This window comes from Nothobranchius furzeri, chromosome 6 (genome assembly GCF_043380555.1).
Source record: "Nothobranchius furzeri strain GRZ-AD chromosome 6, NfurGRZ-RIMD1, whole genome shotgun sequence".
Classification (NCBI taxonomy): Eukaryota; Metazoa; Chordata; class Actinopteri; order Cyprinodontiformes; family Nothobranchiidae; genus Nothobranchius; species Nothobranchius furzeri.
In genome coordinates, this window is record NC_091746.1 from 5,143,528 (window position 1) to 5,158,503 (window position 14,976).

The window sequence follows — 14,976 nt, forward strand, 5'->3', positions numbered from 1 at the left end:
AATTGACACCAGATCTGGTGACCTTTGGGACATGGCTTGACCCCCTTAGGAAAGTGCTATCATCAAGAAACGTTCAGATCACCTACAACTCAATAGATTCTACCTTCCTGTAACGTTTCAGCCTGATTGGACCTTGTTTTCACACAAATGGACCCAGAATGATGTGAAATTGTGCTTCGTGCAACAGAATTCTGCGTGCCATTTAAAAACCATAAGTGCTAATGACTCCATTCCTTTTTGTGGTTGTAGGGGCTGTTGATTGGAGTACACTAAAACTAACCTGATCTCTCTAGGACATTCAGAAGCCAAGTTATAAGCCCACAAATGTGTAACTGGACTACTTCTTTAAAGTGACACCAGGCCTGGTGACCTTTGGGACATGGTTTGACCCCCTATAGGAATGTGCGATCATCATGAAACATTCAGATCACTTACAACTCAATAGATTCTACCTTCTTGTAATGTTTCAGCCTGATTGGACCTTGTTTTCACACAAATGGACCCAGAATGATGTGAAATTGTGCTTCGTGCAACATAATTCTGGGTGCCATTTACAAACCATAAGTGCTAATGACTCCATTCCTTTTTGTGGTTGTAGGGGCTGTTGATTGGAGTACATTAAAACAAACCTGATCTCTCTAGGACATTCAGAAGCCACGTTATAAGCCCACAAATGTGTAAATGGGCTACTTCTTTAAATTGACACCAGATCTGGTGACCTTTGGGACATGGTTTGACCCCCTTAAGAAATTGCTCTCATCATGAAACGTTCAGATCACTTACAACTCAATAGATTCTACCTTCTTGTAACGGTTCAGCCTGATTGGACCTTGTTTTCACACAAATGGACCCAGAATGATGTGAAATTGTGCTTCGTGCAACATAATTCTGGGTGCCATTTACAAACCATAAGTGCTAATGACTCCATTCCTTTTTGTGGTTGTAGGGGCTGTTGATTGGAGTACACTAAAACAAACCTGATCTCTCTAGGACATTCAGAAGCCAAGTTATAAGCCCACAAATGTGTAACTGGACTACTTCTTTAAAGTGACACCAGGCCTGGTGACCTTTGGGACATGGTTTGACCCCCTATAGGAATGTGCGATCATCATGAAACGTTCAGATCACTTACAACTCAATAGATTCTACCTTCTTGTAATGTTTCAGCCTGATTGGACCTTGTTTTCACACAAATGAACCCAGAATGATGTGAAATTGTGCTTCGTGCAACATAATCCTGGGTGCCATTTAGAAACCATAAGTGCTAATGACTCCATTCCTTTTTGTGGTTGTAGGGGCTGTTGATTGGAGTACATTAAAACAAACCTGATCTCTCTAGGACATTCAGAAGCCAAGTTATAAGCCCACAAAGGTGTAACGTGACTACTTCTTTAAATTGACACCAGGCCCGGTGACCTTTGGGACATGGTTTGACCCCCTATAGGAATGTGCGATCATCATGAAACGTTCAGATAACTTACAACTCAATAGATTCTACCTTCTTGTAACGTTTCAGCCTGATTGGACCTTGTTTTCACACAAATGAACCCAGAATGATGTGAAATTGTGCTTCGTGCAACACAATTCTGGGTGCCATTTAAAAACCATAAGTGCTATTGACTCCATTCCTTTTTGTGGTAATGGGGGCTGTTAATTGGAGTACTCTAAAACAAACCTGACCTCTCTAGGATATTCAGAAGCCAAGTTATAAGCCCACAAAGGTGTAACTGGACTACTTCTTTAAATTGACACCAGATCCGGTGACCTTTGGGACATGGTTTGACCCCCTTAGGAAAGTGCTATCATCATGAAACGTTCAGATCACTTACAACTCAATAGATTCTACCTTCCTGTAACGTTTCTGCCTGATTGGACCTTGTTTTCACACAAATGAACCCAGAATGATGTGAAACTGTGCTTCGTGCAACATAATTCTGGGTGCCATTTAAATACCATAAATGCTAATGACTCCATTCCTTTTTGTGGTTGCAGGGGCTGTTGATTGGAGTACACTAAAACAAACCTTATCTCTCTAGGACATTCAGAAGCCAAGTTATAAGCCCACAAATGTGTAACTGGACTACTTCTTTAAATTGACACCAGATCCGGTGACCTTTGGGACATGGTTTGACCCCCTTAGGAAAGTGCTATCATCATGAAACGTTCAGATCACTTACAACTCAATAGATTCTACCTTCCTGTAACGTTTCTGCCTGATTGGACCTTGTTTTCACACAAATGAACCCAGAATGATGTGAAACTGTGCTTCGTGCAACATAATTCTGCGTGCCATTTAAAAACCATAAGTGCTAATGACTCCATTCCTTTTTGTGGTTGTAGGGGCTGTTGATTGGAGTACACTAAAACAACCCTGATCTCTCTAGGACATTCAGAAGCCAAGTTATAAGCCCATAAATGTGTAACTGGACTACTTCTTTAAAGTGACACCATGCCTGGTGACCTTTGGGACATGGTTTGACCCCCTAAACTTAATGTGCGATCATCATGAAACGTTCAGATCACTTACAACTCAATAGATTCTTCCTTCTTGTAACATTTCAGCCTGATTACACCTTGTTTTCACACAAATGGACCCAGAATTATGTGAAATTGTGCTTCGTGCAACATAATTCTGGGTGCCATTTACAAACCATAAGTGATAATGACTCCATTCCTTTTTGTGGTTGTAGGGGCTGTTGATTGGAGTACATTAAAACAAACCTGATCTCTCTAGGACATTCAGAAGCCAAGTTATAAGCCCACAAAGGTGTAACTGGACTACTTCTTTAAAGTGACACCAGGCCCGGTGACCTTTGGGACATGGTTTGACCCCCTATAGGAATGTGCGATCATCATGAAACGTTCAGATCACTTACAACTCAATAGATTCTACCTTCTTGTAATGTTTCAGCCTGATTGGACCTTGTTTTCACAAAAATGGACCCAGAAAGATGTGAAATTGTGCTTCGTGCAACATAATTCTGGGTGCCATTTACAAACCATAAGTGCTAATGACTCCATTCCCTTTTGTGGTTGTAGGGGCTGTTGATTGGAGTACATTAAAACAAACCTGATCTCTCTAGAACATTCAGAAGCCAAGTTATAAGCCCACAAAGGTGTAACTGGACTACTTCTTTAAAGTGACACCAGGCCCGGTGACCTTTGGGACATGGTTTGACCCCCTATAGGAAATTGCGATCATCATGAAACGTTCAGTTCACTTACAACTCAATAGATTCTACCTTCTTGTAACGTTTCTGCCTGATTGGACCTTGTTTTCACACAAATGAACCCAGAATGATGTGAAATTGTGCTTCGTGCAACATAATTCTGGGTGCCATTTAAAAACCATAAGCGCTAATGACTCCATTCCTTTTTGTGGTAATGGGGGCTGTTAATTGGAGTACTCTAAAACAAACCTGACCTCTCTAGGATATTCAGAAGCCAAGTTATAAGCCCACAAAGGTGTAACTGGACTACTTCTTTAAAGTTACACCAGGCCCGGTGACCTTTGGGACATGGTTTGACCCCCTTAGGAAAGTGCTATCATCAAGAAACGTTCAGAACACTTACAACTCAATAGATTCTACCTTCCTTTAACGTTTCAGCCTGATTGGACCTTGTTTTCACACAAATTAACCCAGAATGATGTGAAATTGTGCTTCGTGCAACATAATTCTGCGTGCCATTTAAAAACCATAAGTGCTAAAGACTCCATTCCTTTTTGTGGTTGTAGGGGCTGTTGATTGGAGTACACTAAAACAACCCTGATCTCTCTAGGACATTCAGAAGCCAAGTGATAAGCCCACAAATGTGTAACTGGACTACTTCTTTAAAGTGACACCAGGCCTGGTGACCTTTGGGACATGGTTTGACCCCCTATAGGAATGTGCGATCATCATGAAACGTTCAGATCACTTACAACTCAATAGATTCTACCTTCTTGTAATGTTTCAGCCTGATTGGACCTTGTTTTCACACAAATGGACCCAGAATGATGTGAAATTGTGCTTCGTGCAACATAATTCTGGGTGCCATTTAAAAACCATAAGTGCTAATGACTCCATTCCTTTTTGTGGTTGTAGGGGCTGTTGATTGGAGTACATTAAAACAAACCTGATCTCTCTAGGACATACAGAAGCCAAGTTATAAGCCCACAAAGGTGTAACTGGACTACTTCTTTAAAGTGACACCAGGCCCGGTGACCTTTGGGACATGGTTTGACCCCCTATAGGAATGTGTGATCATCATGAAACGTTCAGATCACTTACAACTCAATAGATTCTACCTTCTTGTAACATTGCAGCCTGATTGGACCTTATTTTCACACAAATGAACCTAGAATGATGTGAAATTGTGCTTCGTGCAACATATTTCTGGGTGCCATTTAAAAACCATAAGTGCTAATGACTCCATTCCTTTTTGTGGTAATGGGGGCTGTTAATTGGAGTACTCTAAAACAAACCTGACCTCTCTAGGATATTCAGAAGCCAAGTTATAAGCCCACAAAGGTGTAACTGGACTACTTCTTTAAATTGACACCAGATCCGGTGACCTTTGGGACATGGTTTGACCCCCTATAGGAATGTGCTATCATCATGAAACGTTCAGATCACTTACAACTCAATAAATTCTACCTTCCTGTAACGTTTCAGCCTGATTGGACCTTGTTTTCACACAAATGAACCCAGAATGATGTGAAATTGTGCTTCGTGCAACATAATTCTGGGTGCCATTTAAAAACCATAAGTGCTAATGACTCCATTCCTTTTTGTGGTTGTAGGGGCTGTTGATTGGAGTACACTAAAACAAACCTGATCTCTCTAGGACATTCAGAAGCCAAGTTATAAGCCCACAAATGTGTAACTGGACTACTTCTTTAAAGTTGACACCAGGCCTGGTGACCTTTGGGACATGGTGTGACCCCCTATAGGAATGTGCGATCATCATGAAACGTTCAGATCACTTACAACTCAATAGATTCTACCTTCTTGTAATGTTTCAGTTTGATTGGACCTTGTTTTCACACAAATGGACCCAGAAAGATGCTAAATTGTGCTTCGTGCAACATAATTCTGGGTGCCATTTACAAACCATAAGTGCTAATGACTCCATTCCTTTTTGTGGTTGTAGGGGCTGTTGATTGGAGTTCATTAAAACAAACCTGATCTCTCTCGGACATTCAGAAGCCAAGTTATAAGCCCACAAAGGTGTAACTGGACTACTTCTTTAAAGTGACACCAGATCCGGTGACCTTTGGGACATGGTTTGACCCCTGTGACGTGCACCGTCTACTTTTGGCCACAAGAGGCCCTCGGTCTGCTGCCTGCACGGCTGCAGGCTGTTAGGTAAATTGAGCTTCCCTGTTAAAAGGGAGCTCTTGAAGGTATTCTGGGAGAGATGTGCAGATGGGTGTTGGCACGGAGGTGTTTGCTCTCCTCTCTAGCTCTCCTCGCTTACAGACGTTAAAGTCTTCGTTCGTTCGTGGTATTTCTTCGTTCGCTACCTGAGTGGTATTTTCGTTTGTTCTGAAACCTTAGTGGTAATTTTGTGTTTGATAATATTAATAGTAGTTTGTGTGTCCTCGTTACAGAGAGACTTTGCTCACCCTTTTGGTGCAGTTTTGCGTTTACTGTTTAGCCTTATTCCAGCCTATGTGCTGCGCTTTTAGTTTATTATTAGATATCGTTTTTCTTTATTGGGAAATTCCTTTGTTTATTAATACCCAGTTTTGGATGACCCTTTTGTTCCCTTTTCAGCCTAGAGCTTCGTTTTTGTTTAATAAATATCTTATAGAGAACTGTAAAAGTGTTTGTTTCATTTCCAGTACAAAATCTTCTTTACTCCCTAAACACATCGTGCTCCTAGCGAAGCCGAGGGACGTAAAAGAGTGGGGGCTCGTCCGGGATTTTTTGTTATTTATAACATTTTTACCCGAAATTTTAATTTGTACTGTGCTTGAAACTAACCTTTTATTTTTTCTCTTAGAGGCGAAGCAGGAATCATGTCTACCTTTGACGTACAGGCATTTGTGGAGGCTCTATCGCGCCGGCTGCTGGAGAATTGCAGAAAATCCGATCTGCAGCAGGTTGCCGCCCACTTCAGTCTGCTCGTCCCCAAGCAGCTAACGAAAGACGCCCTACGTCAGTTCGTCTTGGATTTCCTGGTTGCACAAGAGATTCTTCCGCCTGTGTCACGCCCTCCGTCACCACCGGTGACTAACGAAGAGGAGAGGATGGAGAAGCCTGAACTAGCCTGCTCCTCGGAGTCCGCTTCACCTCAGCAGAGCCCTTCGTCGTCTCCGTTAACCGGAGCTCGCCTGAAACTCCGACTGGCTCGTTTGCACATTGAGGCCGAGGAACGCGCTCTGGAAAGAAAGCTTCGACATGAGATTGAACTTAAAAGACTGGACGCGGATATTCGGCTGAGAGAACTTGAGCTCACATTACAGAGCAGGAAGCGTGATCCTGCCACGTTTCGGACTGTTCAACCAGCCGAGGACTCAGACGCCGCCATTTCGCCTCCCCTTGGGGATGTCCGACCGCCATCTGAGACTCCGCTTACTCCTACGTCTTCTACGACACCATTCGACATCAGCAAATGCCTCACGCTCCTGCCTCCCTTCCGAGAGACTGAAGTGGATGGGTACTTCCTTGCTTTCGAGAGGATGGCTGCGATACTCCGGTGGCCTCGCGATGTCTGGCCTTTGCTTTTGACCTGTAAGTTGACAGGTAAGGCTCTTCAGGTGGTGTCTGCTTTGTCTCTAACAGACAGTGCTAATTATGATACGGTTAAGTCTACTGTTTTGCACGCTTACGAACTCGTACCGGAAGCCTACAGGCAACGGTTCCGCTCTGAAACGCCGCGAGACAATCAGTCTTTTGTCGAGTACGCTCATAACAAATCGGTTTTGTTTGAAAAATGGTGTGTTGCTTCTCATGTCACTTCGCTAGCTGAGCTCAAAGAGCTAATCCTATTAGAGGAATTTAAGAGACATGTCCCCGAAAGAATTGTGCACTACTTAAATGAACAGAAGGTTACTTCCTTCTCCGAAGCCGCCTTACTCGCTGACCAGTTTTCTCTCACACATCGAGTCAAAGAAACTCGTTCAGAGCCCGTACGAGGAGTCAAATCTCCTCCTAAACTTCGCCCTGCTACTGAGAGTTCTGAGTGTTTTTACTGCCACAAGCGTGGCCATGTCATCAGAGACTGTTATGCTCTAAAGCAGAAAAACAGACGAAACGGCGACTCGCCCAGAAAAACCCGACCGGAAATGGCTCTTTGTTCATTGAAACCCTGTGCTGGGATGAACGTAACCAAGCCCAACTCATGCTACAAACCATTTTTGTCAGAGGGGCGTGTATCACTTCCGGGTTCTGCAACAGATGAAAAAGTGGTGATATTAAGAGACACCGGAGCTTCACAAACGCTAATTAAAAAGAACGTTTTGCCTTTTTCCGAAATGAGCCGAGCTGGCTACTCTGTGATTTTACAAGGCATTGAAATGAGAACAGTTACTGTTGAAGTGCATCAGATTAATCTGTCTTGTCCTTTAGTTTCTGGTATTTTCGCTGTGGCTGTAGTGGACGATCTGCCAACGAAAGGGGTGGATCTTATCCTGGGAAATGATGCCGCAGGTGGTTTGGTTGTGCCTGTTCCTGAGCTCATCACAGAACCAGAGGTGCAAGAGAGTACCGACAGTTTACCAGCGTGTGTGTTAACTCGAGCTCAAGCAAAGAGGGATCCAGATATAACCCTCCAAGATTCCGTTCTGAGCAAGCTTTTCTCTGATTCTGGTAAACACCCAGATTCTGCAGTTCGTGTGTTGCCTCATGTTACTCCTGAGAACTTCCCCATAACCTGTGATGCTCTAGTACAAGCTCGTAACTCAGATGAAACTCTGAAGCCCTTCCTTGCCCTAGCTCGTGGTGATGCTGAGTCTGCAAGTAGTCCCACAACTTTACTTTGCTTTACTTTGGTTCTACTTTTGTTAAGCTCCAACATCCCATATTCTTGGACCCCTGAATGTAACCTGCTTTCCTTGCTCTGCGTGACCTACTGTGTTGTGCTCCAGTTCTTACAGCTCCTGACCTTTCTCGACCTTTCAAGCTTGAGGTCGATGCCTCTGATGCCGGAGCCGGGGCTGTGCTTCTCCAGGAAGATGCTGGTGGACTTGATCACCCCATCTGCTACTTCTCAAGGAAGTTTAACATAGCACAAAGTCACTATTCCACAATAGAGAAGGAGACCCTAGCCCTTATATGGGCCCTGCAACATTTTTCTGTTTATGTTGGCAACAGTGCATTCACCACCATTGTTTTCACAGATCATAATCCGCTGATTTTCCTCCACCGAATGTTCAACCACAATCAGCGCTTGATGAGATGGGCCCTCCTCCTCCAGGAATTCAGCTTGGACATCCGCCACAAGAAAGGGACGGAAAACCTCATGGCTGACGCCCTTTCCCGCAGTTTTTCGATTGAGACTCCCTTGTAGGTTTTAGATTGTTCGATCTCTGATAAGGCTAGTGTTGTCTGTTCATTCAGACATCTCGGGAACACTCCGCGGCGCTGGGAATCAGCGCCGTGAGATATTTTGTGTTTAATCTGCCCACCTTTGAGATCTAGGGGTTAGTTAGTTAGTTTTTTTTTGTGTGTAGTTAGCGGGAGTTCTCTTTAGTTCGTTCGGTTACAACAACTGTGGTCATTTTTATTTCCTTTTTAGTTGTTGTTTTGAGGGGGGGAGTGTGACGTGCACCGTCTACTTTTGGCCACAAGAGGCCCTCGGTCTGCTGCCTGCACGGCTGCAGGCTGTTAGGTAAATTGAGCTTCCCTGTTAAAAGGGAGCTCTTGAAGGTATTCTGGGAGAGATGTGCAGATGGGTGTTGGCACGGAGGTGTTTGCTCTCCTCTCTAGCTCTCCTCGCTTACAGACGTTAAAGTCTTCGTTCGTTCGTGGTATTTCTTCGTTCGCTACCTGAGTGGTATTTTCGTTTGTTCTGAAACCTTAGTGGTAATTTTGTGTTTGATAATATTAATAGTAGTTTGTGTGTCCTCGTTACAGAGAGACTTTGCTCACCCTTTTGGTGCAGTTTTGCGTTTACTGTTTAGCCTTATTCCAGCCTATGTGCTGCGCTTTTAGTTTATTATTAGATATCGTTTTTCTTTATTGGGAAATTCCTTTGTTTATTAATACCCAGTTTTGGATGACCCTTTTGTTCCCTTTTCAGCCTAGAGCTTCGTTTTTGTTTAATAAATATCTTATAGAGAACTGTAAAAGTGTTTGTTTCATTTCCAGTACAAAATCTTCTTTACTCCCTAAACACATCGTGCTCCTAGCGAAGCCGAGGGACGTAAAAACCCCCTATAGGAATTTGAGATCATCATGAAACGTTGAGATCACTTACAACTCAATAGATTCTACCTTCTCGTAACGCTTCTGCCTTATTGGACCTTGTTTTCACACAAATGAACCCAGAATGATGTGAAATTGTGCTTCGTGCAACATAATTCTGCGTGCCATTTAAAAACCATAAGTGCTAATGACTCCATTCCTTTTTGTGGTTGTAGGGGCTGTTGATTGGAGTACACTAAAACAAACCTGATCTCTCTAGGACATTCAGAAGCCAAGTTATAAGCCCACAAATGTGTAACTGGACTACTTCTTTAAAGTGACACCAGGCCTGGTGACCTTTGGGACATGGTTTGACCCCTTATAGGAATGTTCGATCATTATGAAACGTTCAGATCACTTACAACTCAATAGATTCTACCTTCTTGTAATGTTTCAGCCTGATTGGACCTTGTTTTCACACAAATGGACCCAGAATGATGTGAAATTGTGCTTCGTGCATCATAATCCTGGGTGCCATTTACAAACCATAAGTGCTAATGACTCCATTCCTTTTTGTGGTTGTAGGGGCTGTTGATTGGAGTACATTAAAACAAACCTGATCTCTCTAGGACATTCAGAAGCCAAGTTAGAATCCCACCAAGGTGTAACTTGACTACTTCTTTAAAGTGACACCAGGCCCGGTGACCTTTGGGACATGGTTTGACCCCCTATAGGAATGTGCGATCATCATGAAACGTTCAGATAACTTACAACTCAATAGATTCTACCTTCTTGTAACGTTTCAGCCTGATTGGACCTTGTTTTCACACAAATGAACCCAGAATTATGTGAAATTGTGCTTCGTGCAACATAATTCTGGCTGCCATTTAAAAACCATAAGTGCTAATGACTCCATTCCTTTTTGTGGTAATGGGGGCTGTTAATTGGAGTACTCTAAAACAAACCTGACCTCTCTAGGATATTCAGAAGCCAAGTTATAAGCCCACAAAGGTGTAACTGGACTACTTCTTTAAATTGACACCAGATCCGGTGACCTTTGGGACATGGTTTGACCCCCTTAGGAAAGTGCTATCATCATGAAACCTTCAGGTCACTTACAACTCAATAGATTCTACCTTCCTGTAACGTTTCAGCCTGATTGGACCTTGTTTTCACACAAATGAACCCAGAATGATGTGAAATTGTGCTTCGTGCAACATAATTCTGGGTGCCATTTAAAAACCATAAGTGCTTATGACTCCATTCCTTTTTGTGGTTGTAGGGGCTGTTGATTGGGGTACACTAAAACAAACCTTATCTCTCTAGGACATTCAGAAGCCAAGTTATAAGCCCACAAATGTGTAACTGGACTACTTCTTTAAATTGACACCAGATCCGGTGACCTTTGGGACATGGTTTGACCCCCTTAGGAAAGTGCTATCATCAAGAAACGTTCAGATCACTTACAACGCAATAGATTCTACCTTCCTGTAACGTTTCAGCCTGATTGGACCTTGTTTTCACACAAATGGACCCAGAATGATGTGAAATTGTGCTTCGTGCAAAATAATTCTGTGTGCCATTTAAAAACCATAAGTGCTAATGACTCCATTCCTTTTTGTGTTTGTAGGGGCTGTTGATTGGAGTACACTAAAACAAACCTGATCTCTCTAGGACATTCAGAAGCCAAGTTATAAGTGTCAGGACTCAGGTATCTCCCGGCTGACCTTCGGACCACAACTCCCGACATGCCCCTCGTGGGGAGCTCCCAGCGTGCTCCTCGCGGGGATTCCCTCCACGTCACAGCCAAGCAAGGCTATATATGGAAGACGCCGTGACCGGCTTCTCATCTCAGTCATCGTTTCTTCCTCACAGTGATACGACCAGAGAAATAATAAAACTGTTAAACGTCTCACCTTGTTCGTCTCCTTCATCCAGTCTGATCAACCTGACAGGATGACTGAGATCCGAGTAGATTCGACGGAGATCGATCGTCTCCGCCACGAGAACGTGCAGCTGCGTTCCATGGTAGATCAGCTCAACACCAAGGTGAACTCCTTGTCCGACCACACCCTGCGTCTATCCACGGCTCTCACGGCTCTCCAACAACAGGCAAACGATCAGCAGCAACAGATCGCTGCACTCCAGCAGCCAACCCGCTCTGCTCCTAGGGAGGAGCCCCACTTCAGCCTGCCGGAGAGGTGGAACGGGGAGACGGGGAGCCCCGATGGTCTGCTCGCCACGCTGGACATGCAGTTCAAGTGCCAACCTGGACGCTACCCATCTGCGCGCTCCCGAGTGGCGCATCTCACCTCCCTGCTCTCCGGACGCGCCGCGGAGTGGGCTGCTGCGCTTTACAATTCCAAATCCCCTGCCTGCAACGACTATGCTGCGTTTGTGTCCGCTCTCCGGAAGACCTTTGTTCCCCCCAGCAGCGAAGTGGGAGCAGAGACACGCCTTCTCAAACTCCGCCAGCGAGAACGCTCGGTGTGCGCTTATGCGTCGGAGTTTCGCACCATCTCCGCCAAGCTGCAGTGGAATGACTCCGCTCTGCGGGCCGCCTTCCTGGAGGGGCTGGCACCCTACATCCGTGATGAGTTGGCGGGAAGAGAGGTGCCTCAGACCCTGGATGAGGTGGTTGATCTGGCGCTGCGCATCGACCAGCGGGTTCTGGTTCGACCCAAGTTATCCACGCGTCCACCCAGGACGCCGGTGCCTCGCCCTCGTTCACCCACGCCAGCTCCTGTACCCATGCTGGCGGAGGAGCCCATGCAGCTTGGCCACCTTCCCCCCGAGGAGAGACAACGACGGTGGCGCGAGGGCCTCTGTGCCTACTGTGGCTCTCCCGACCACCGACGCCTGGACTGCCCGCTACGATCGGAAAACGGGGGGCCCCACTGAGTATTGGGGTCGCTCAGTCTGGGTCTTCTTCTACCCCTGTCGCTACTAACCGTCTCCTTATTCCTGTCACCCTCCTCCATGGTGAGGCCTCACTCCACGTAAATGCATTGGTGGACTCGGGGGCCGCGGACAATTTCATGGACCTAGATCTGGCAAAACGCCTACGGATCCCCCTACAACCCCTGGAGAGAGTTATACCAGTGACCTCGGTGGACGGTAGGCCTCTCCTACCCTACCCAGTCCGAGACCGAACCCAGTCACTCCGTATGATCACCCAAGGCCACCAGGAGACCCTCCATTTCCTGGTCATTTCTGCTCCCTCTTCTCCTCTAATCCTGGGGTTCCCCTGGCTCCGTCTCCACGACCCTCATATTTCCTGGTCCCAGAACCGCCTGCTGGGCTGGGGGACCTCTTGCCAGACCCACCTCGTTCCTCCTCCATCCTCGGCGGGTCTTCCGGACGGGGGCCCTGGCTCCACACCGCCCCACCTGCCGCTGCCCTATCGGGACCTGGCCGCGGTGTTCGACAAGCGGCGCGCCACCTCCCTGCCACCTCACCGGCCATATAATATGGAGATCAAGCTGCTACCCGGAACCAGTCCTCCCCGCGGGCGCCTTTTCTCTCTCGCGCCTCCCGAGACCAAAGCGATGGAAGAATACATCGCCCAGGCCCTCCAGCAGGGGTTCATCTGACCCTCCTCCTCTCCGGGTGCCGCTGGCTTCTTCTTCGTGAAGAAAAAGGAAGGCGATCTTCGCCCCTGCATAGACTATCGGGGTCTGAACAAGATCACGGTCAAGGACCGCCATCCTCTGCCGCTCCTCACTACCGCTCTGGATGCCATCTCCCAGGCACGGATCTTTACGAAACTGGATCTCCGGAGCGCCTACAATCTGGTCCGTATAAAGGCCGGGGATGAGTGGAAGACCGCATTCATAACACCCACCGGCCACTGGGAGTACCTGGTTATGCCCTTCGGACTATGCTATAGACACATTGCCATCAGCTTCTGGAGGCTGCTGAGCCCTGCTGCGGGCCAGGTCCGACCCAGGTTTCATCTCCTGCACCCCGCAGGGAACTAAACACACACTGCCTTCAGCTTCTGGAGGGTGATGGGCCCTGCTGCGGGCCAGGTCCGACGCAGGTTTCTGCTCCTCCACCTCGCAGGGACTTAAACACACACTGCCATCAGCTTCTGGAGGCTGCTGAGCCCTGCCGCAGACCAAGTCCGACCCAGGTTTCTGCTCCTCCACCCCGCAGGGACTTAGAGGCACGCTGCCATCAGCTTCTGGATGGTGATGGGCCCTGCTTTAGACCAGGTCCGACCCGGGATATAGCTCTCCCACCCCGCAGGGAATTAAAGACACACTGCCATCAGCTGCTGGAGGCTGCTGAGCTCTTCTATAGACCAGGTCCGACCCAGGTTCCAGCTCTCCCACCAGGCAGGGACTTAAACACACACTGTCATCAGCTGCTGGAGGCTGCTGAGCTCCGCTATAGACCAGGTCCGACCCAGGTTCCTGCCTCTCCACCCCGCAGGGGATTAAACACACACTGCCATCAGCTTCTGGAGGCTGCTGAGCTCCGCTGCGGGCCAGGTCCGACCCAGGTTTCTGCTCCTCCACCCCGCAGGGACTTAAACACACACAGCCATCAGCTTCTGGATGGTGATGGGCCCTGCTGCACACCAAGTCCGACCCAGGTTTCTGCTCCTCCACCAGGCAGGGAATTAAACACACACTGCCATCAGCTTCTGGGGGCTGCTGAGCTCTGCTGCAGACCAGGTCCGACCCAGGATTCTGCTCCTGCACCCCGCAGGGAACTAAACACACACTGCCATCTGCAACTGGGCTGCTGAGCTCTGCTGTGGACAAGGTGCGACCCGGGTTATGGCTCTCCCACCCCGCAGGGACTTAAACACACACAGCCATCAGCTTCTGGATGGTGATGGGCCCTGCTGCACACCAAATCTGACCCAGGTTTCTGCTCCTCCACCAGGCAGGGAATTAAACACACACTGCCATCAGCTTGTGGAGGCTGCTGAGCTCTGCTATAGACCAGGTCCGACCCAGGTTTCAGCTCTCCCACCAGGCAGGGACTTAAACACACACTGCCATCAGCTTCTGGAGGCTGCTGAGCTCTGCTATAGACCAGGTGCGACCCAGCTTTCAGCTCCTCCACCCCGCAGGGACCTAAACACACACTGCCATCAGCTTCTGAGTGGTAATGGGCCCTGCTGCAGACCAGGTCCGACCCAGGTTTCATCTCTCCCACCCCGCAGGGAATTAAAGACACACCGCCATCAGCTTCTAGAGGCTGCTGAGCTCTGCTATAGACCAGGTCCGACCCAGGTATCGGCTCCCCCAGCAGGCAGAGACTTAAACACACACACACTGCCATCAGCTTCTTGAGTCTGCTGAGCTGTGCTGCAGACCAGGTCCGACCCAGGTTATGGCTCCTGCACCCCGCAGGGAATTAAAAACACACCGCCATCAACTTCTGGAGGGTGATGGGCCCTGCTGCGGACCAGGTCCGACCCAGGTTTCAGCTCCTGCACCCCACTAGGAATTAAACACACACTGCCTTCAGCAACTGGAGGCTGCTGAGCCCTGCTACAAGCCAGGTCCGACCCAGGTTATGCCTCCTGCACCCCGCAGGGAATTAAAAACACACTGCCATCAGCTGCTGGAGGCTGCTGAGCTCTACTATAGAGCAGGTCCGACCCAGGTTTCAGCTCCTGCACCCC